Consider the following 21,987-nt stretch of genomic DNA (forward strand, 5'->3'; position numbering starts at 1 on the left):
AGTTTTTGTTCATGAATGTAGTGCGGGAGATTATGTAGTTCCTCTTGGAAGTTGGATATTTAAGGGAGATGGTGACCATGAGTGTTCTTTTGTGGATTCTATGATTGATTTCCATGCTATTATTGGTGATGCGAGGAATGGTTGTGATGATGAGATTATGAGACCATTGCTCCTATCACCTCTTTTCATATCCCTTTTCCAAGTAATTTCTTCCATATCCCCTACACTCCTATATTTCTCCCTTCCTTTGTTGATGAGCCTATTGGGGACCCCCTTGTCTATGATGATTTTAATGTCCCTTATTCGTCTATCATTTAGGAAAAAGGTGATTTTGCCATCCAAAAATATCTTGAGAAGAGTTTGCCTTATTTTTCTTCTTCTTCTTCTTCTTCTTCTTCTTCTTCTTCTTTCTTTTCTTCTTTTTCTTATTATATTGAATTTGCTTTTGATTTTCTTCCTTTTCTTGGCATCTCTCTCCTCATGGGTGTGCACTAAGCTTGTTGCACATCCATTTCTCGTCATTTTCCTACCTTCTATCTTACAAAATTTGTTGTAGTGCATTTGATAAGCTCTTGCGTGCAATGAATTATTATTTTCTAGAGCGGTCAAACTTGGACCTTAAGCAAGCCTTTCTCGGGAAGTAACCCATATTTTATTGCTTTCATTTTCTTTTCTTTTTAGAATATATTTTCTCTCATGGAAATGTTTGTGTGCCTTTTAGTAGGTACATGACTTGATGATATAATTTGGTGCATTAGTTTGAATCAAGAATTAAGGAAGATTGACTCCTATTTTGCTAGCATATTGAAAGCAAGATTCAATTCTAAAGGAAAGTGGTTTTGAAATGTATAATTGGGTCATTTGCGGGTATTTAAACCCCCCTAATATCCAGTAATATCTTTCCATGTTCATTCTCTAATAGTTGATGCCTTGTTGGTCATGTGTTGGTATTGTTGGTTTGATTTCTTTCTTTTCCCTTCCCATGTTATCTATGATTTGTGTTTGAGCATGTTGTATCATTCAAGCTTGGGGGAGGGTTTTCTATCATGTTTAATGGGATTTGAATCATGTATGTCATGCACATTTGTATATGCATTTCCATGTTCTTTATTTTTAAACACTCGAAAAAGAATTTTATTTCTGTCAAGGCAAATTTGCAATGTGTTTTGTTTTGTTCTTGCTTTGGACATAATACGTTAGGACTTGTATAGTTGAATGCTTTTGTTCTTAAATGGTAACAGTGTGCACGATTTGAGAGTATGTTTGGTTGAATATAGGATAGAGTATGCTAAGGTAGTCGCTTAGAACTTTTAGGACCTTGAAGCTGGATATTTAAAAGGCAAAGACACACAAATGCAAAGTTGAAAAAGCCGTCCATATTTAAAAGAGGCGAGAACAATGAATAAAGTTAAAAATGAAAAACATTGAAAAAAAAGAGAGAAAAAGCTTTTGCAAATATTGGAAAAACAAGTTCAATGCAATAAATTATTATTAATATACAAAGTTATATATTTTTAATTTCTGTAATTAAAGATATTGATTTTCTACTTGTAATAAAATTGGAGAGCCTACAAGAGGTGCTTTTAGATTTCTTTTTAGCTCAACTAAGCTAAGGATTGTTTCTCCGACAATTAGTGGCATGGGAGTCCTCACGGCATCCACTAGTTCCATGAGCAACCTAAAATAGCTTGACCTTTATGCATACTACCATAAGTGAGCAAATATTGATTAAACATATAAAATAGGAAAGCCCTTCTTTTGATGTAAACATGTAAAGATTCTGACTTGGGTCTATTAAAATAAAAAGACGCAATTGATAAGTGGTTTATTTGACCATTTATATTGTTGATTTAAACCCAATTTTGTAATCTTTTCCCCTCTTTCTAACCCGTTTTTGAATTAAAATATTGAATCTTTCACCCTTTCTTTGATTGTGTTTGTCCATGTTTTCTAGGTACTATATCTCAATTTCACAAGCACTCAAAGAAAGGAGTAACTTTCAAGGCTCGAAGACAAAGAAGGGAGAGCCCTCTCTAGGGGGAGCGGGCGTGCACCTCTCTTGGAGCGGGCGCTCCTCAACTTCAGCAACAATCTGCCTAAGTCCATAATCTGCCTAACTTTCTTCGATCTTTCTCGCGGCTTTGTGCGTTTGCTAAGGTCTTCGAATGAACATGCAACATTATGATTATGAAAACTAAGAGTGGCAGTCCTAAAAAGAACTTGATGGTGGGTTCAACACCCCACAATCATGAGAGCACGACTTGAGAGCGCATGAGCTAGAACTTGGAAAATCAACTTCCTTGCATCTAAAGCTTTCTAATTGCCATGAGCTTGCTCTAAAAGCGTCTTCCACCTTAGTAAATCACCAATATCAAGACCCGGACCTCGTACAATAACTACAACCATGAAAATAGGCCAAATAAAGAGTATAAAAACCAACAAAATGCACAAAAGCTACAAAATAAGAGAGGAGAGGTAAAACTATGACCAAATGCATAAAACTAGGCATTTATTGAGCATGAAAGCTACGAAAAGAAGAAAAAAACAACCTAGATGCTCATCAAATGGGTGCCATTTATAACACCGATCAAATACCCCCAAGCTTACCTTTTGCTCATTCTGAAGCAAAATAAAACCAAGGGAGAAATGATGAGCTTATTAAAACAAACAAAAAGAAGAGAGGAGACAAGAATATACACTAACTCACTTTTATAGGAATCACGATCAATTTAAGCAACTAAATACAAGCCATTTAAACCCTTAGATCGCCCTAGAGGACGAGTGATGCTCTTGTAAAGGTTTTCTAAGAGATTAAACTGTAACTCTCGTAATAATACAGACAAGGAAAAGCATGAAGAAGAAACCAAAATACAAGAAAAGCAAACAAATGTTCATGAAAGGACTTTTCCAAATGAACAAGCACAAGTGAATGCAAATCTTTCTAAACAAGTAAGGGAGTTTACGTTCTAAGATATCTAAGGTTGATTGAAATATAAGATATTCTTAGCATAGAGAACTAATGAAACGCGATTCACTTTCATCTTAATATATTTTAGCACATTCTCCCAATTAGCTTCGAATCTACTTTTAGTGAGCGTGTGTATAGTTCCTCGAAGGAACCGGAAAAACAAATAGAATTGAGGTTTCTCGACATCTTTACATTGCATCCCCTTTCCTTAGGCTTTAACTCATAATGCCCTCCCCCGATATGTGACTCAACCTCTAGGTCAAAAGGACTTTCCCAAAGGTTGTAACGTAAAGGAAAAAGGTTGAGGGTAGGCTAAAATTTAAAAATTTGGTTGTATCCCTAATAGTGAAGCAAAGAACGGGCCCTTTCTTAGAATCTCAATCAAGTAGTCACTAAACAAAAACCAAATACCCCCAAACTTGTTCAAAGCTATAACCACAATCATATATACAAAAAGCGTAAACGCTTCTCTCCAAAGCTTAAATGAAGCATTGTCCTCAATGCTTAGAAAAGGAGAATAATTCACATCAAAATATTTTTGAATTTTCTCATTTTCACTTTTTTTTGTTGTTTTCATATTTTTAAAGCACTTGTCCTCGCCTTTTTTAACTTTGGACGGCTTTTACAACTTTGCATTTATTATGTCCTTGCCTTTTTTAACTTTGGATGGCTTTTTCCATCAATCATTTGCCATTATTCATAAAATATACACAAAATACAAGATTTCTTACAAAAAGAACCAACATCCATACTCATATACCACAAACTCCAAGAATATGATCATTTGCTTCACAAAAACCAAAAATGGAACGTAACTAAAAGAAACAAAAGGCTCAAAGTTTTAAAGATGTGGATTTAAAAGAAGGGAAAAGGCTCAAATGGTTAGAAAGAAGGCAAATGTAAACCCAAGAACTAAAAATAAAGAAGATTATCCTAGAAAAGAAAAATACCACCCCGGAAAAGACGTCTTTGTCCTCCCTAGATGGTTTGGTCTCGTGTTTAAAAATTATGAGTCAAGATTCAAGATTAGGTTCGCAATAGTAAAGGATCTATGCCGCTCATGCAAGATATGTTGAAGGCTTGAATATCATGAAACCTCACAAAGGTTGTAGCAAAAACTCACTATTAGTTTCAAAGTCACCAAATGGGAGCAATTACAAATTTTCAATAACAAATAGAATCCGGCTTTAAGGTCCCAATAGTTCTAAATGACTACCTTAGCATACTCTATCCTAGAATCAACCAAACATACTCTCAAACCGTGCACAGCGTTACCATTTAAGAAGAAAAGAATTCAACTATACAAGTCTAAAAGTATTATGTCCAAAGCAAGAATAAAACAAAGACATATTGCAAATTTGCCTTGATAGAAACAAAACATGGAAATGCATATACAAATGTGCATGGCATATATGAATCAACATCCCATCAAACATGATAGAATACCCTCCCCCAAGCTAGAATGAGACAATAAACTTAAACATAAATCATAGAAACCATGGAAGGGGAAAACAAGAAGATCAATCCAACAAACCAACATATATCCAACAAGTCATCATCCACGTGAGAAAGGGAAAGGAAGGATATTACCGGATATTAGGTGGGTGTAAATAACCGCAAAAGACCCAATTAAACCTTTCAAAGTTTTATTCCTTAAGAATTGAACCTTAAATATGCTAGCAAAAATAGGAGTTAAACTTCCTTGATTCTTGATCGAAATCGAAGCACCAAAGTATATCAAGTCGTGTACCTAGAAAAAGGCACACAAACATTTCCATGAGGGATAATCTATTCTAAAAAGAAAAGAAAATGAAAGCAATAAAACACGGGTTACTTCCCGAGAAAGGCTTGCTTAAGGTCCAAGCTTGACCGCTCTAGAAAATAATAATTCAACGTACGCAAGAGCTTATCAAATGCACTACTACACATTTTGTAAGAGAGAAGGTAGGAAAATGGCATGAAACAAGATTGTTGCACGCAAGTGAGGAGGGAGGTGCCAAAAGAAAGGAGAAGAGGGATCAAAAGGAAAAACAAGAAAATAAGAAGAAGAAGGGGGAATAAAAGAATGGAAAGAAAAAGAAAAAGAAAAATCCTCCTCACTAAAATATTTTTAGGTGGCAACATCACCCTTTTCCTCAACAATAGACGAATGAGGGACAATAAGATCGTCCATAGAAATCGGCTCCCTAATAGGCTCTTTGAGACAGGTAGGGAGAAAAATAGGGCAAGAAGAGATGTGGTCAAACCTTTAAAAAAAAGGGGTATGACAAATATGAATAGGGGTAGCTACTCCCTCAACACAAGTTCTCACATCACTAATGAGGGCATGAAAATCAATCATAGAGTCCTTAAATGAAGAACGCTCACAATCTACACCTCCCTCGAGCTCAACACTCCAAGGGAATCAACCTCATCCTCCTTTCCACCATAATAAACAACCTTTCCTCCAACTATCTCAAAACCTAAGTCCTCAAAACCGTGCATGAATGGTGGTAGAATCATCGGAAACTCATGTAAATCCCAAAAAGCATTCTCAATGAACTCATCCAAGAATCTACAAAGATTCATATGACTATCACAAAACAAATAGGACATTACCTCAAAAGAGTCTATGTGTTCATAGAACGAAGGCTCACAAACATACACTTGAGGCTTATCAAGATGGGAAAGAGGGTTAGGATTTTTAAATTCAACTCTGTCTTCATTCTCAACTCTTTCACAGTCACTCATATGCTCATCAAAGGTATCCTCACACTCTCTTGGTTGCTTTAAGTTATCATTATCATCCTTAACACACACATTGGATATGAAATTTTCATACACAAGCATCAAATATGACAATTGAATTTCCAACTCTTCTCTTCTTTTCAACTCTTCATTCAAAACACCCTCACGCTCTCTAATCATCTTAATTTGGCTCCTTAAAGTTTCCATCATTTGTCCCCCAAGGGCCTTAGGTTAGGATTCATCTCTAACTCCGTCAAAGATTAATCAATTTTGCTATAGGGGACTAGAGACTCATCACAAGAGTTTGGAGAATGAAAAGGCAAAGAGAGTTGATCAATAGTAAAAGAAGAGTCACAACCAAGTGTAGGACCATGCCCATTAAAATCATGAGCATTTTCATTAAATGGGGGAGAGGGCACACAATCAATCATATGAGATTCGTTATTAAAGGAATGAACTACATCACAAGAAGACATGGAAAATAATGAAGAAAATTGAAACACATCATTAGCATCAACTTGAGCATGTACTTTATTAACATGAGGAAAAGAAGAAATAGAATTGAAATCATTTGTTCTAGGTTTAACTATGGGATCATGTGACAATTCATGGGAAATCATGCTAACATTGGAAGATTCAACACATTACACATCAACATTAGAATCATGATTACTCCTATTATAGATATCCCTAGCGAACCAAACATAGAAGTCCCAAGCATCATCTATTGATAATGCTCTAAATTCACCATTATGCATGCTTTCAACTTCATTCCTAGTTTGCTCATTCAAACCAAAATAACAAATCTCACAAGCCTTCCAAAGACTATAATGATTATAGTCTAAAAATTCCGCAAGTCTATGGAAGTAGATATTAAAAGATTCACCATCATATTGAAGAAAAGATAAGCATGCCATTTTTTTTTTACAAAGCAAACAAAAATCAAATAAATGAAAAGTTTGTACAAAGACCTAACTCAAGCAATCAAAAACACTCAAACATAGACACCGTTCCCTGGCAACGGCGCCATTTGACGAAGGGTGGAACTAGGTCGTTGAAACTAATCCTTCCTCGGTCAAACTAAATTCATAAACACTTAACCAACCTAAATACTAGTAAAGAGGCAAGTCAAGGGTCAAACCCAAAGGAACGGTAATGTTCAAGCGCTCTCAATTATGCGCCTAAGCTAGGTCAAAGTCTAAGGATAAAAGGTTAACACTAACCAACTAACAAAATGATGAACAAAACAAATAAAACACTAGGAACGAGGATCAACAAGAAATCATTACAATTGTTGAAAATCGGGAATAATATGTAATTTAATGTTTTTGAAGACTAATGATAAGCTCAATCAAAAGAGTCAACAAGCTATTTCCTAGAGGTCAAACTAGTGCCAACTACGAGAGACTCTAACTAGGAGCATCACTAATCAAGATCAATCGACAATTGCAATTCCTAAATCAATTGGCCGTATCCTTAAAAAGTACAATGCAATCTAGCATAATTCTCAAGGCCTAATAGAATTACATAAATGCAAACTTCCATTTATCGATTTAATCTCAACAATTAATCAACACAATCCCTAAATTAAGCACAATCAATCAATCATACAAGTTTCACCCTATCCCTAGCCAAACAACTACTCAAAAATCATCAACTTATCACAAATAACTAAAGAAAACAAGAATTAACAATCAATGAAGAAAAATTACACTAATCAAACATCAAAATCAAATCAAACAAACATGAACTAACTAACCAAAGCAATAAATGAGATAGAGTCTAGAAATAATCATTGATAATAGAGAAGATCTCCAACAGTAACTCAAGAATTTGTGAGACTAAAGCTATATCCTTTCTCCTTGATAGGAAGGGCTCTTGAATGGCTTAAGAAAAAAGTAAGGCCGAACTACTTAAGAACTTGGGACGAGGTCACCACGACTTTCTTAAGTAGATTCAATTCTCAAAAGAAAACGCCCGAGGCAAGGGCTTTGATCCAAGGTCACAGTTAAAGGGCTAGTGAAACCATTTACGGGGCTTGGGAGATATATAAAGAATATCAAAGGGAGTGTCCCCATCATGGCATTCCGACATACCAAGTGCTTCAAATTTTCTTTGAGGCTTGAGCCCACAAGGAAAGACTAGCTTAGATGCGGGAGCGGGTGGCCCGATTATGAACAAGATGGAGGAGCAAGTCATAGAGATAATTGAGGATGTGGTGAGGCACCACATGGATTGGCAAGAAGGATAGAGAGAGTCTCTAAGTAAGGGAGGAAGTGCGGTTTACTTCGTTGATCACCTTAACGCCATCAACAATTTGACGTCCCAAATCGCCAACCTTGGAAAGGAGATGACGTCCATCATGGTGAAACTTGAGACCTCTAATTCATAACAAGAGCATCCCTCCCAATCTAAGGGGAGAGGTATGAATTCCAACTCTTCTCCTTCTACTTCTAATAACATGCCACATGGGTGTTTGTTTCGTAAAAATTGTGGGTCATATGACCATGACACCTCTTCTTGTAGTTATGATTCCCAACCTCAACCCCAATATGAAGATGGTAATAACAGTGAAAATGAACAAGTCAATGCCTTGTCTTATGCTAATAGACCTAGGAATTACAATCAAAGATACTCACCACCTAATCGAAGAGAGCAAGGGGAAATTCCTATAACTAAAGAGGAAATGATTATGATTACCATAACTATAACCAAAACCAATGGGGAAATAGGAACCAAAGAGACAAAAATCCCCAAGTTAACTGCAACCAAAAAGGTGGGTATGGTAACCATAACCATAATAACCAAGGAACTTATGGGATTCAAGGGCAATCCACCAAGGCGGAAACTCTAATAATAGGAATAATTGGAACAACAATAACAATAGAGGTTCTTCTAATGAAATGCTTCCAATTCAAATATGAGAGGTAATAAAGCTCCCAAAGATAACTATTATGCACAAGAACCTCCTTGTAGGTCTAACTTAGAGGAAATGATGGAGAGTCAAACCAAAATGTTTAATACTTTCATGGCCTCTAGTGATAAGAAATTTAGTGAAGTCATGACTCATAATAAAATTCTTGAAATACAAATTTCTCAATTGGCCAATGCTTTGAAGGAAGGTACTAGAACTTCCAAACTTCCACCCCAAGGACTAGATCCCAACAGGCCCGTAAATGCTATATCAACTAGGAGTGGTAAAGTGTTGGAAGAGAGTGTTCCTAAGAGAATCAATGAGAGAATGAACATGAGTGAGGCTCCCCTTGAGAGTGATTTTGAGCAAGAAAGAGAGGAACATCATGAGAGTAAAAAAGAGAAAGAATGTAAGAAAGAAAAAGAATGTGAAAAAGAGAAAGATTTTGAAAAAGAGAGTGAAGAGAAAAGAGAAAAAGAGAGAGAGACAAAACAATTGCAAAAGCTACCATATCCTCACAAATTTGTTAGAAAAAAAATTAGATGTGCAATTATGAATGTTTCTAAAAACATTGAAACAAATTCACCTTTCAATTCCTTCACCGATTCTATCAAGCAAATGCCTAACTATGCTAGGTTTTTAAACGATATTTTGAGTGGAGAAAGAAAGTGTGAATTGGTGGAAACAGTGAATCTCACCAAGAATTGTAGTGCAATTGTCATGAATAAAATGCCACCAAAATTGAAAGACTCCGGTAACTTTTCTATCCCTTATGCTATATATAATATGCAAATTAGTAATGCTTTATGTGATATTAGAGCTAGTTTTAGCCTTATGCCATATTCGGTATATCAAATACTTGAGATTAGGGAACTTCTACCCACCAACATTACCTTACAATTGTCCGATCGTTCTATCAAATTTCCAAAAGGTAAGGTAGAGGATGTTCCTCTAAGGGTGATAAAGTTTGTAATCCTAGTGGATTTTTTTGTGTTAACATTCCAATAATTCTAGGAAGACGTTTTCTTGCTACTTCGGGTGCTTATATAGATGTTAAAAGTGCTAAAATTTTACTAAAAGTACGAGATGAGGTGATAAAATTTTATTTGAATGAGAGCATGAAATATCAAAGCTCTAGTCTTGATAATTGTATGATAATAGATACTATTGATTCTATTGTGACTTCTATGCATGAGCACTTGCTCACTACCAACGATGCCCTTGAGAATGTCTTTTAGAATAAGGAAAAGATAGGTGAGCAAGACAACAAGATGTCATTGTATGAAGGAATGCTTGAAGGAAGTACGGAAGAAAACATTAAGCAAGTATGTATGGGAATCACAATTGATGGTGCTTTGGAAATAACTACCTCAAGAGAAGGTAAGGGTGTTCAACGGTAGAGTTGTAACCTCTACCATCACACCTAAGGTATGTGTTTTTGGGTCCTAATTCAACTTTTCCGATAATTGTGAATTCTTTTTTGAACGAGTGCCAAACTCAAATATTATGTGGTGTTTTAAGAAACCTCCAAGGTGCTTTAGCTATACCATTGATTACCTAAATGGTATTAGTCACGCTTTATGCCGGCATCATCTTGAGGAGGGTGTTAAGCCTTCCATTAAGAGGCAACAGAAACTCAATCCTCAAATGGGGGAGGTGGTGAAAAAACAAAATCACCAAACTTCTTGATGTCGGCATCATCTTCCCCATTTCAAGTTATAGATGGGTTTTCCCCGTTCATGTGGTCCCTAAAAAGGGAGGAATGACCGTAGTTGAAAATGAGAATGGTGATCTCATTTCAACTAGAACGATGATTGGTTGGCGGAGGTGCATAGACTATAGACGTCTAAATGCATCCACTAACAAGGATAATTTTCCTCTTCCTTTAATCGACCAAATGCTTGAAAGACTAACCAAGCACAAGTATTATTGTTTTCTTGATGGTTATTCAAGTTTCTTTTAAATCTCCATAAAAACCCGGATAATCAAGAGAAGACAACTTTTACTTGTCCATATGGTACTTTTGCATATAGGAGAATTCTGTTTGGACTTTACAATGCACCGGCAACCTTTTAAAGTTGCATGATGATTATCTTTGGAGTCATGCTTGAGGCCAAAATGGAAGTGTTCATGGATGATTTCTCGGTAGGGGCCTTTCATTTGAAGATTGTTTGTCCAATTTGGGCAAATGCTTAGCAAGATGGGAGAAGGTCAACTTGGTCCTGAATTGGGAAAAATGCCACTTCATGGTTGAAGAGGGAATCGTCCTTGGTTACAAGATATCAAGCAAGGAGATTGAGGTCAACAAGGCCAATGTTGAAGTGATTGAATGAAAGGAATGGTGTCCTTCGAACAAGTGTATTATTCAGATCGTGGGTTCTGAATTATTAGAAAGCTAATATATTCAGTAAAGTCAAGTGATCGGAATGCCTAGGTGGAGGCCGCTTCCGATCAGTAATATTAATGTATAATTAATATTACAGCTTAATCTGGACTGAACCCTTCGGGTCACACCCAAGCAATTAACAAACCAACTCAACAAATTAATTCGGAAGAAATTAATGAGTCGCCCGAGGATTAAATATTTAGGCGTCAGAAATTCGAGCTTAGAGTGTCGAAATCGAGTCAAAAATAGTAAATGACGAGACGCTCAAATAATAATAAATCGATAATATTTCCTAAAATACCCTTATCATCGGAATGCCCCGAGAATCCGACTGCTAGAGGCATAACGCGTGGCATGGTGGCTAGCATGCGCACCAAGCCAAGCCTAGGCTGGCTGGTGCATATTAGCGCACCAATGCTAGCAGCCAAGGGCATCCACGGCCGCAAGCAGCAGCAGCCCGCACAAGCATGCGAGGCTTTCTAGCTGCGAGCAGCAGCAACCCGCATCATCTTGGTGTGGGTAGCTGGGACGTGGACTAAGCGGAAGCATGTGAAGGGAGGGTTTAAGTGTGAGGGACATGTGGCACAAGGAGAGTATGGAGTGGGGAGCAAGTATGGTCCCCTACTCTCCAAGTGGTCCTCACTCCTCTTTACATGTATTAGTGACACTTGTACATTTATTATTAGTTTGCTTATTTATTTTATTTTAGCTTTAAAATAAATTGTGGAATTTCATGCTCCTTCATTGATGGTATATAAATTCCCACTCTTACTCTTCCCTATCAATACCCACCTTGGGTTTTTGGGAAGAGTGCTTGAGTAGGAGTTCAATAGAGCATTGCATGACCAAAAACTTTTGAACTTATATAATACTCGGGTTTTGGTCGGACCTTGCAAACCTCGAGGTAACGGACCTAAAAGTCGCTAGTTGTTTTTGCGAGTGGATCTCCGTCGGAGGCTCTCGTATTTTCAGAGCTAGAGCTTTCATGTAAGAGCCTAATTTGTGGGGCGAAGTACGCGACAAAGGTATATTTCCTATTTTTCCCTTTGTGTTTATGTTATGCATTAGTGATATTATTTATTTCTAGCGTGATCCTTGGCTCGGGTTTTTTCCGCGCTGAGTGGGACTCACCAAACCACAACATTGAAAAATTGCCACCTCCAACTAATGTGAGAGGAGTAAGATCATTTTTTGAGCATGTCAGGTTCTATAGGAGATTTATCAAGGATTTCTCGTAAATTTCTAGACCCCTAAATGCTCTTCTTCAAAAGAGTGCCATCTTTATTTTTGATGAAAAGTATCTTCAAGCTTTCATCAAATTAAAGGAGGCGTTGATCTCTACTCTAATCGTGCAAGGGCCAAGATGGGATTTTCCGTTTGAACTTATGTGTGATGCTAGTGATGTTGCAATTGGAGGGGTGTTGGGACAAAGAATTGAGAAGAATATTCACGTCATTTACTGCATGTCCAAGACCTTGAATGAAGCTCAACGGAACTACAGCACGACGGAGAAATAGTTTCTTACTGTGATACATGCTTTTGAGAAGTTTTGGAACTACCTCATTGGTTCCAAAACTATTGTTTACACCGATCATGCGGCTATTAGGTACCTTGTGACAAAGTAATAGTCTAAACCTTGTCTTCTTTGATGGGTCCTATCTCTCCAACAATTTCATGTTAAAATCCATGACAAGAAAGGGGCCGAGAACATGGTTGCGGACTATCTTTCCCGATTTGGGAATGTGAAAGCTAGTGATGATGAAATACCCATATGCGATGAATTAAGAGATGATGTACTTTATATCATGAATGAGAAAGAGCTTCCTTTTTTCACCGACTCAGTGAACTACTTGGCATGTAGAGAATTTCCTCCCGATTTCTCCAAAAACCAAAGGAAGAAGCTAAAGAGGGAAGCAACGCACTATGTATGGGATGACCCCATTCTCTACAAGAGAGGAGTAGATTGTTTGCTCCGTAGGTGTGTTCTAGACGAAGAAGTCCAAAATGTGCTCAAGATGTGTCATTCTGATCCTTGTGGAGGGCATATGGGAGCAAACAAAATAGCATTGAAGGTATTGCATAGCGGGTTGTGGTGGCCTTATATCTTTAAGGATGCTTAGGGGTTTGTGAAGACTTGTGACCGGTTTTAATGAACCGGCAACATATCTAAGCGAAATGAAATGCCTCAACAATCGATTCTTGAGCTAGAGGTATTTGATGTGTTAGGTATTGATTTTATGGGACCATTCCCTAATTCTTATGGAAATCAATACATCCTTGTGGCAGTTGATTATGTCTTAAAATGGGTCGAGGCCATTGCCTCCCCAACTAATGATCACAAGGTAGTTATGAAATTGTTCAAAAAAGTGATATTTCCAAGATTCGGAATTTCTAGAGATGTGGTAAGTGGAAACGGTTTGCATTTTGTTCATATTGCTTTTCAAAAGATGCTACGGAAGCACGGGGTTAACCAAAGGTTCGGCCTTACCTATCTTCCACAATCAAGTGGACAAGCGGAAGTGTCCAATCATCAAATCAAGTTAATCCTTAAGAAGACGGTTGCAAGAAATAGGAAGGATTGGTCGGAAAAACATGATGATACCCTATGGGCATATAGAACGGCCTACAAAATCCCTATCGGCACAACTCCATATCGTCTAGTGCATGGAAAATCTTGTCATCTTCTAGTGGAACTTGAACTACAAACTCAGTGGCAATTAATAAGATTAACTTTGACTAGGCTAGTGCAGGAAAGCAAAGATGACTTGTTTTACATGAGCTTGAGGATCTAAGATTTGAGGCCTATGAGTGTGCTAGAAACTACAAGAATCGCACAAAGGATTGCCACGACCGCAATATTGAAAAGAAAGCATTTCTTCAAGGCGATAAGGTACTCCTCTACAACTACAGGATAAAATAGTTTCCTAGGAAAATTTTGTCAAGGTGAAGAACAGGAGCGGGCGCTCCATCACACCTGCACGTCCGCTCCTCGCAAAAGTTGTAGCCTAAATTTAATTTGGAGCTGGCTCTCCAAGTAAAGTGCACGCCCACTCCATTCTGGGAAGGAAAACAGAAACAAGAAATTGAGAAGGAGCGGGCGCTCCAGACCTTGAGCACACCCGCTCCTCCAAAATTTCGTAGCTTAAATTATATTTGGAGCGGGCTCTCCTTTCTCACTGCACAGACGCTCCTGTCTGGGTTCAGATTTCAAGAACATTTTCAAAGTGTGGAGTGGGTGCCATCTTTTCCTTTTATCCTCCATCACCCCTTTTTCACCATTTATTTCCCCATTCTTATTCTCTCTCCTCTATACACATCTCTTTCTCACTCCAAAAACCCTTATTTTCTCCAACTTCTCTCATCATTTTCATTATCAAATCCCCATTTTCTTCACTAAAAATTCATAAATGCTCAATCTCCATCAAATTCTCTCTCCAAAAATCACAACTTTTAACAAATTTGGGAAAAAAATTAAAGACCCACGAATTCGAATTGAAGAAAAAGGAAGCAACAGGGCTAAGATTGGTAGGGAAGGAGCCAATTTGAGTAAAGTTGGAGGATTTTAGAGTATTTTCATACTCTAATTGGCGAAATCATACTCCCTACTTCACTTTCACTCTTAAACCTTATGATTTTTCTTTAAATTTGTTTATTTCATGAATGTTGTGTGATTAGTTGCATGATTAGGTGAAGGAAAACAAATTTACTTGCTATTGAGAATTAATTGGTAGAATTCATGTGATTAGTTATTGGAATAAGAGAATTGTGATTAGTTTCTTGCTTAAGTTTGGTTATCTTGTGGATGAAATTTGTGTGAATTATATTGTAATTGTGAATTAGTGTGTTGAAATAGTTAGTTGGTTGTGTTGGATTTGTTTGTTAGTTGTGTTGGAATTATATTGAATTGTGAAATAGGTACTTGGATTTTATCGGGGGTTTGAAGTTTTGGAGATTGTTTGTTTTTGTTGTGAGTGTATTTGTGATGTCTTGAGTTCACTTTTTTTAATCCAAACCTTAATACCAAAATGATTCTTTGTTTATTTGGAGGTGTGGGAGGGAAGAAGAGAATGACTACTTTCGGCATCCAAATAAATGAGAATCGTTCTTCCAAAAGCCGTACTTAAACCCCAAGCCAAAAACCAAGCACAAGCAATCATCCCCCTTCAATAAGAATTCCTGACAAATTCAAGGGATACCACGAAAAGCTTTCCACACGAAAAAATCTACCAACTCGATTTTACGACTGATCGGGATTAGATAGGTCGTTATGCTACCACCCTAACCAAATTAATCATTTATAATACCTAAACTTACACTAAACTAGTTAGTCGCAAGTAAAGGGTCGAACCCAAAAGGACTAAGTGTATCAATTTGTGCTAATTAGACTACTAGGAAAGCTTGTGAGATAGAGAGAGGTTCAACTAAACACAACTAAGAACAAATAACTAAAACTAGGGAAAGTGGAATCCAATTACATCAATACATTTAATAACATCATACAATTAGATGAAAATGACCTTGATTAGGAACAATCAACACATTTAACTCACTCTCGCACAATTAAGCATGTTAATTATCTTACTAAACTAATTCACTCTCGTGTAACTAGCCTAGCAAAGGTATGGAAGAAATTAGGGCTCTCAACCAACTCACTCTCACACAATCGATTGAAAGCACAATTAAGAACATAGAATCAATTAGCTAGAAAGATTTTAATCCATAAAAGCATCATCCATACACAATAATCAAGAAACAATTCCATACTAATCACAATCAATCATTCAATTTATTAACGTAACCTTTATCCATTTCCCTAGAACAAAATCTAAGCTAACATAATGAAGAAAGACATGGAAAACAAGGTAAAAAAGGAATAAAAACGAGATTAAACAAATAAACTAATTAATCTACTCAAATCAATAAACAAAAAGCAAAAACTAATTAAGCAAGAAATAAAGATGAGAGAAAGTAAGAAAATGCTCATTGAATAGATGAGAAGAAGTTCCACAAAGTTGCTTCTTCAACCTCTCAAAAACTCCATGGAAATCCAAGCTTTCTCTCTCTACACTACTCCTAAAACTAACCCTAAGAGAGAGAAAATAAAGGCTAAACTAATCTAATCTATCTAAAATAAAATGTTGATTGAAAAGTTATTGAAAATAACCCAAAGAGGGTATTTATAATACAAGCTAAAATAATATAAAAGAAATAAAACTAAACTAAAACAATTAAAATACTAAACTAAAAACAAAAAAAAACTAAACTAAAAATAAAATGAAATAAAAGGAAAATGAAAAGGAAAAAGAAAAAAACCCCAAAGCCCCACTAAACCCGTCCAAACCCACAAAATCCCCAAGACTCCTTTCTCCTTCCCTTTCGAATATGGCTGCTCACATTCTCCATCATCAACAGCAAACAATCATCACCGTTCATCGAAAATCATCATCAAGCATCATCACATCGCAGCCGTTTGATTTTCATTAAAAGTCACGCGCAAAGCTCGTGAAATGGTTCGTTTGAACCATGGGTTGGTGCGGCCGAACTACGGGGTTAGTTCGGTCGAACCATGGGTGTGTTCGACCACACCTCTTCAAATTACAAAACCTCAAAAGTTTCTAACTCGAACTTCGACCGAACACCTTTGGTTTGCTCGAACTTGATTAATTGCTATTTGCTTTGATTTTGGGCGCTTGATCGAAGTGAATTATTGCGATTTGTTGGTTGCTACTGTTGTGGTGGTTTTGGCGGCTGACGGATTGCGAGTTGGCTGGGATTGGTGGCGAAATGGGAGGCGCAGCAGGTGAGGTTGTTGGCACTTTGTGAGCTGCGGGTTGCTGGGTGTTGGTGTATTGGAGGTGAGGTGCTGGTGGTTGTAGTTGTGGCTGGTAAGAGGTGCGGTTTATGGGAGCAGGGCAGTAGGTTGAGTTGTGGTGTAGGAGTGGTGGAGCAGGTGGTTGTTGTTGATGTGCGGTGAAGGGGGCTGAAGTTTGGGTGTGATAAGGTGGTTGCTGGTGGTTGTTTGGTGATGTTGGTTGCGGTTTATGGGAGCAGGGGATTGGTGGTAGGTTTGGGTGGCTTCTGTGGCAGTTGGTGTTGGTGTTGTTGGGGGAAAGTAGTGGTGGAGCTTGGTTCAATTTTGTGCCTCGAACCTCGGACCTTGAACCCGATCGACCACGGACCCGAAAACACCTACAACTAAAAACAACACGGGGGGATTTTTAAAAGATAAAATAAAATAAAATAAAATAAAATAAAATAAATAAAATAAAATAAGATAAGATAGATAAAGTAAAATAAAAAGCTAAAACTAAATAAATAATAAAATAAAATGAAATAAAATAAAATAAAACAAACTAGAAACTAAAAGAAAATAAAATAAATAAAATGAGAGAAGCGGGAAATTATTAACTAAAACTACAAAAATAAACTAAAAACTAATAAAAATTAGTAAAATACTCAAAATAAAGATAAAAGACGAGAATAAGCAAATAAAAGAAATAAAGAACAAAAAGGGCTAAATTATTGTAAAATAAGCCGGAAAACGACTCAATAAACACCCTAAAAGTGACATAAAAGTCACTTATCAACGACATGAAGCTTGCCAAATCCTAGGTTTAGCCAATGGAATTCGGCGAGTGGCCGAAAATTTTGGATGGTCAAACATCCTCGACAAGAGGGAGCTAACCTACAAATCACTCACTCTTGAATTTCTTTCTACCTTAACCATGGGGAAGGTTAGTGGTGAGGAAGAGCCTATTAAGTGCGAGCTTATGTCTAATATGTTTAACCAACCAAAAACATTAATCTTAACTCGACTCAATGAGATTTTTGGATGGCCCGTGTGTTAGGGTTTGGTGAGTCCGACTCACCGCAAAACAAACCCAAAAACAAGACCGCACTCGGATTAAATAAAACCATAAACATAACTAACTTAATGACAAGATTATGATAATAAGATTACCGTTGAAGCGCACTTCCCCCAACCACTAGGGCTCTTACTTGAAAGCTAAACTCGAAATTACGAAGGCCTCCAACGATGATCCACCCGCAGCACGATTACCGACTAGGTCCAATGTCTTGGGGTTAGCAAGACCCGACCGAAAACCTGGGTAATTGAGTTTAAAAGCTTTCACAAAGGTAATACCTTTTTCAACTCTTGAGTTCAAAGTTTTTCACTACTAGTGATCCCTTTTCAAACTCTTACTCATGCAAATAATCCCATGCCATGCTTTGGCTTTTTATAAGAAAATCTTCCTTGTGAATTCCACTCATCGTTCAATGTGGGACTTTTTTACAAAAAGATCCCACATGGAAAGATTGATGAATTTAACCCTTAGTTAAGTAAACCAAGGAACAAGTAACAAGGAACAACCTATATTCTTTCAAATTCTTTGTGAAACGTTGAAGTAAATGAATCCTCTTTATTTTTTGGAGTCAATTGTCTATGCCAAGAACAATAGCTCTTTACTTTGTCGGTTTCAACAAGTAAGACTTGCTTGTCTTAGAATGATTCCGAATCGATCAACTATAAGAGCCTGTCTAATAGAGCTTTGAGTACGTTCTTATCGATGTGACATTGCTAAAGATGTTCGGAATACAAATCATGCCCATAAATTTGAGCTTTTTCCAGTTTATCATGTTAAGAAAATGTTTGTTTATAATCAAGCATTCTTAACTCATGGTTTAGACAACCATGCCAATCAAATACATTTGCAACTATTGCTCATTGCTTTGAATGTGAGTCTTTCCGTGTGTAAACGGATTGTTTGCTGATTATTGAACACAATAACCATTTATTTGTTCCATCCTTATCTTAAAGGTCTTTAAACAAAGCATACAACCTTACAACTAATGTAGCACCACTTGCTTCATTCTAAGATTGTTAGTCGATAACTTAGCTTATCTTCAATAGTTTGAGGTCACTTTTAAAGTGGAACACTCAATTAGTATCCGATACTTTGTGAAGATAATGAGTTGCTAAGTTAACTTTAATAATATAAATTCTTTAGTAAAATGAAATCTCATTCCCTTTCTTTGTTCTTAATTTCCTATATTTCTTTTCATACTTTATCACATAATCTTTAAGAACCATTTCTTTAAGAGTCTTTGACTTTTATACTTTGTTAGGCATAATTAAGCTTCTAATGCGACGTAAAATAAAGTTCCTTCTATTCCTTTACTTCACGCTTGAATTACTGCATCAATGAGTCCTACTCATCTACGTATTAAGCGAAAAAATATGTTTGTTGTCAATATTGACAATTTGAATTTGCAACTACATACTTCTTGTTTTATCTAAACTACCTAGTATTTTGAATACATGATTTTCAACCATCCTTTCGGACTTTCTTATAAAAGTCATTTATGAGAATTGTATTTTTGAAATGTTTTTCCTTTCATTGAGAGCCATTCTTAATGATTTCCTTTGCCAATCATGGAAACAATATAATTTGATATGAAATTCTATATATAAAAGTGCAAAGTATAACCATTTATCAAGTAAATAATATAATAAGTTTGAAAATTAAAAGGTATTCATGAAAATTTTCAATCTTATTAAATGTCTTATCCACGCATTAATTTGTCCCTATATGGTGAGAATAAGTCGATTCCAAGATCCAAAGAAACAAAGAGTGGTTAAGCATGCTTTGGCATGTCTTAACACTCAATCTCCTAAGGTAAGCAACGCTTTGCTAATGGCTTCAAGCCACTCCTCAAGGTTAATCGCTAAGTAGGTGCTAAAATATCTCTTTGGCTAACAACGTTGTCTAACTTTTACTATGATGGTTTTTTTTTTTTTTTTCCGAAAAATTCCAAAAAAAATTAATTATCGTTTTTTTTTTTTTTTTTTTTTTTTTTGCGTTTTTGCAAATATATATATATATATATATATAATAAATGTGCCTATTTTTATGATGGTTCGTTTATGTACTTTATAACTAAACTAATGACATTACTTCTTATGAGTTTCGTCATTAGAAGTTCGCATCCCTTAATAGGACGTTATCAATATGTTTATTCTTAAACGTGCCTATTTTCGTTTTCATCATGTTATGATTGTAATTGATCAACCTTGATTTAAGAGTATAATTTATTTATGTCTTCTATTGTTTAAAAAGAAAATCCCGAGAACTTTACTTGGGATGATTGCCTCCCACAAAAAAGAGAGAAATAGAACAAAACAAAACAAAAAAAAAAAAAAAAAAAAAAAAAAAAAAAAAAAAACCAAAGAGCATGATAAAAAAAATATTATTCTAAAAAAAATAAAGAGAAAAATAAGGAATGATAAAACCAAGAAAATGATTTAATTATTTCTTGGATTTTACATTCGGAGGCCATCGTTCTTTTTAAGCAAATAGTAATATATTATCCGTTAAATATGAGCAATATGAGAATCATAATTTAAAAAAAAAAAAAAAAAAAACTATATAGATCTCTATTGTAATCTAAATGATCAATAAATATCATAGTATATTTGATCATTTTAAGGAGTGTGTTCGGGTCGATTAATATTTCTAAAAATTTGATGAACATTTTCAATCCAAATTTCTTGTCTTTCTCTTCTACCTTTTACAAAAACAGTTCGTTTAAAGTAAAATCCTTATATGATTACCTTGTTGAAGTCAATACAAATCATGATTCCATTAATGATTGTTTGTGAATTTTTTGAGATTCTTCATCAACAAACTTGCTTTGTGAATTCGTAGTACAAGGATTTAAAAAAAAAAGAGAGAGAAATAAAACCATCATTTTGACTTTGGTTCATTGTTTTAATGCTTGGCAAAAAAGGTTTTAGTGAACGCGCTCAATTTCTCGTGATACACATTACTAGATGTTCTTCCACATTCGCATACTAGTCCACTCATAGGTTACAAAGAAGCATTGTAGAAACGTAGAGAGGAACTTCAAAACCTAAAGGCCCTATGAGAAGAAGAAGCCCAAATGAAGGCTCATAAAAAAGCAGAAAAGGCTAAAATAAAAGCACAAGAAGAAAAAGAAAACATTTTGTAAGAAAAATTAAGAGCCGGAGGAGTAGAGGCCTTGGAGAAACTTGTCCTTCGAGTTAACTTAGGGAATAAGTACTTCAATTATGAGCTTGCACCAAAACCTAGTGGCAAGACTCTCCCAGAAAAGTTATTGACTACAGATTTGTCAACCTTTATGGTTACAGACAATCCTAGGACTCACATAATGAGCTATATTGGAATTATGGCAATGAAAGGGGTTGAGCCAAGCTTATATGCATGTATTTTTCCTCTTTCATTGGACCAAACTGCTAGATCATGGTTTTGTAACCTCGATGCAAAACAATGTTCCACTTGGAGTGACGTTGTAAAAGCGTTTTTAATCCAATATGGAGATAACATCGAGCTCACAACTACCTTGCGCGATCTCGAATTGCTTAAGCAAGGGGAAGAAGAAGGCTTCATTGACTTCTTTTCAAGGTGGAGATCAAAGTTTGATCTTCTTCCACAAAGACCTCCTATCATGAACTTTTCCCAAAGTTCATAGACAACATGTCTCCACCAAACAAGTGCCATTTACAATACCTTGGTTTAGACACGTTTCATAAAAGTCTATACTGCGGGAACATTAATTGAAAGGGACTTGATAAATGAAACCAGGAATCATATAGATGGACTTAATTTTTAGAGAGGATTTCACGTACGTCGAAAATGGACAAAGCTCGAAGACGCAATCTCAAGAAGTTGTCAACAATTCAAGATGTAGCACCCTAGGTCTTGTTTTATTTCTTTCTTTTGTTTTTTTTTCATGATAGACTAAGAGATTCATGCTGTCGAATCTACTTATTTTGTACTCTCATTAATTAATGAAAAAAATATATATTTTCAAGTACGTCTATCTTGTTCTCTTTTAAATTTCTTTATTGTTATTGACTTGAATTAAATAAAACGTATACATACAAACATGCAATATCAAAAGGCATACATTCTCAACACTTTAAGAATTTTGATGAGCTTTGGCTTACAA

Source organism: Chenopodium album, chromosome 8 (assembly GCF_948465745.1).
Source record: "Chenopodium album chromosome 8, dcCheAlbu1.1, whole genome shotgun sequence".
Taxonomy (NCBI): domain Eukaryota; kingdom Viridiplantae; phylum Streptophyta; class Magnoliopsida; order Caryophyllales; family Amaranthaceae; genus Chenopodium; species Chenopodium album.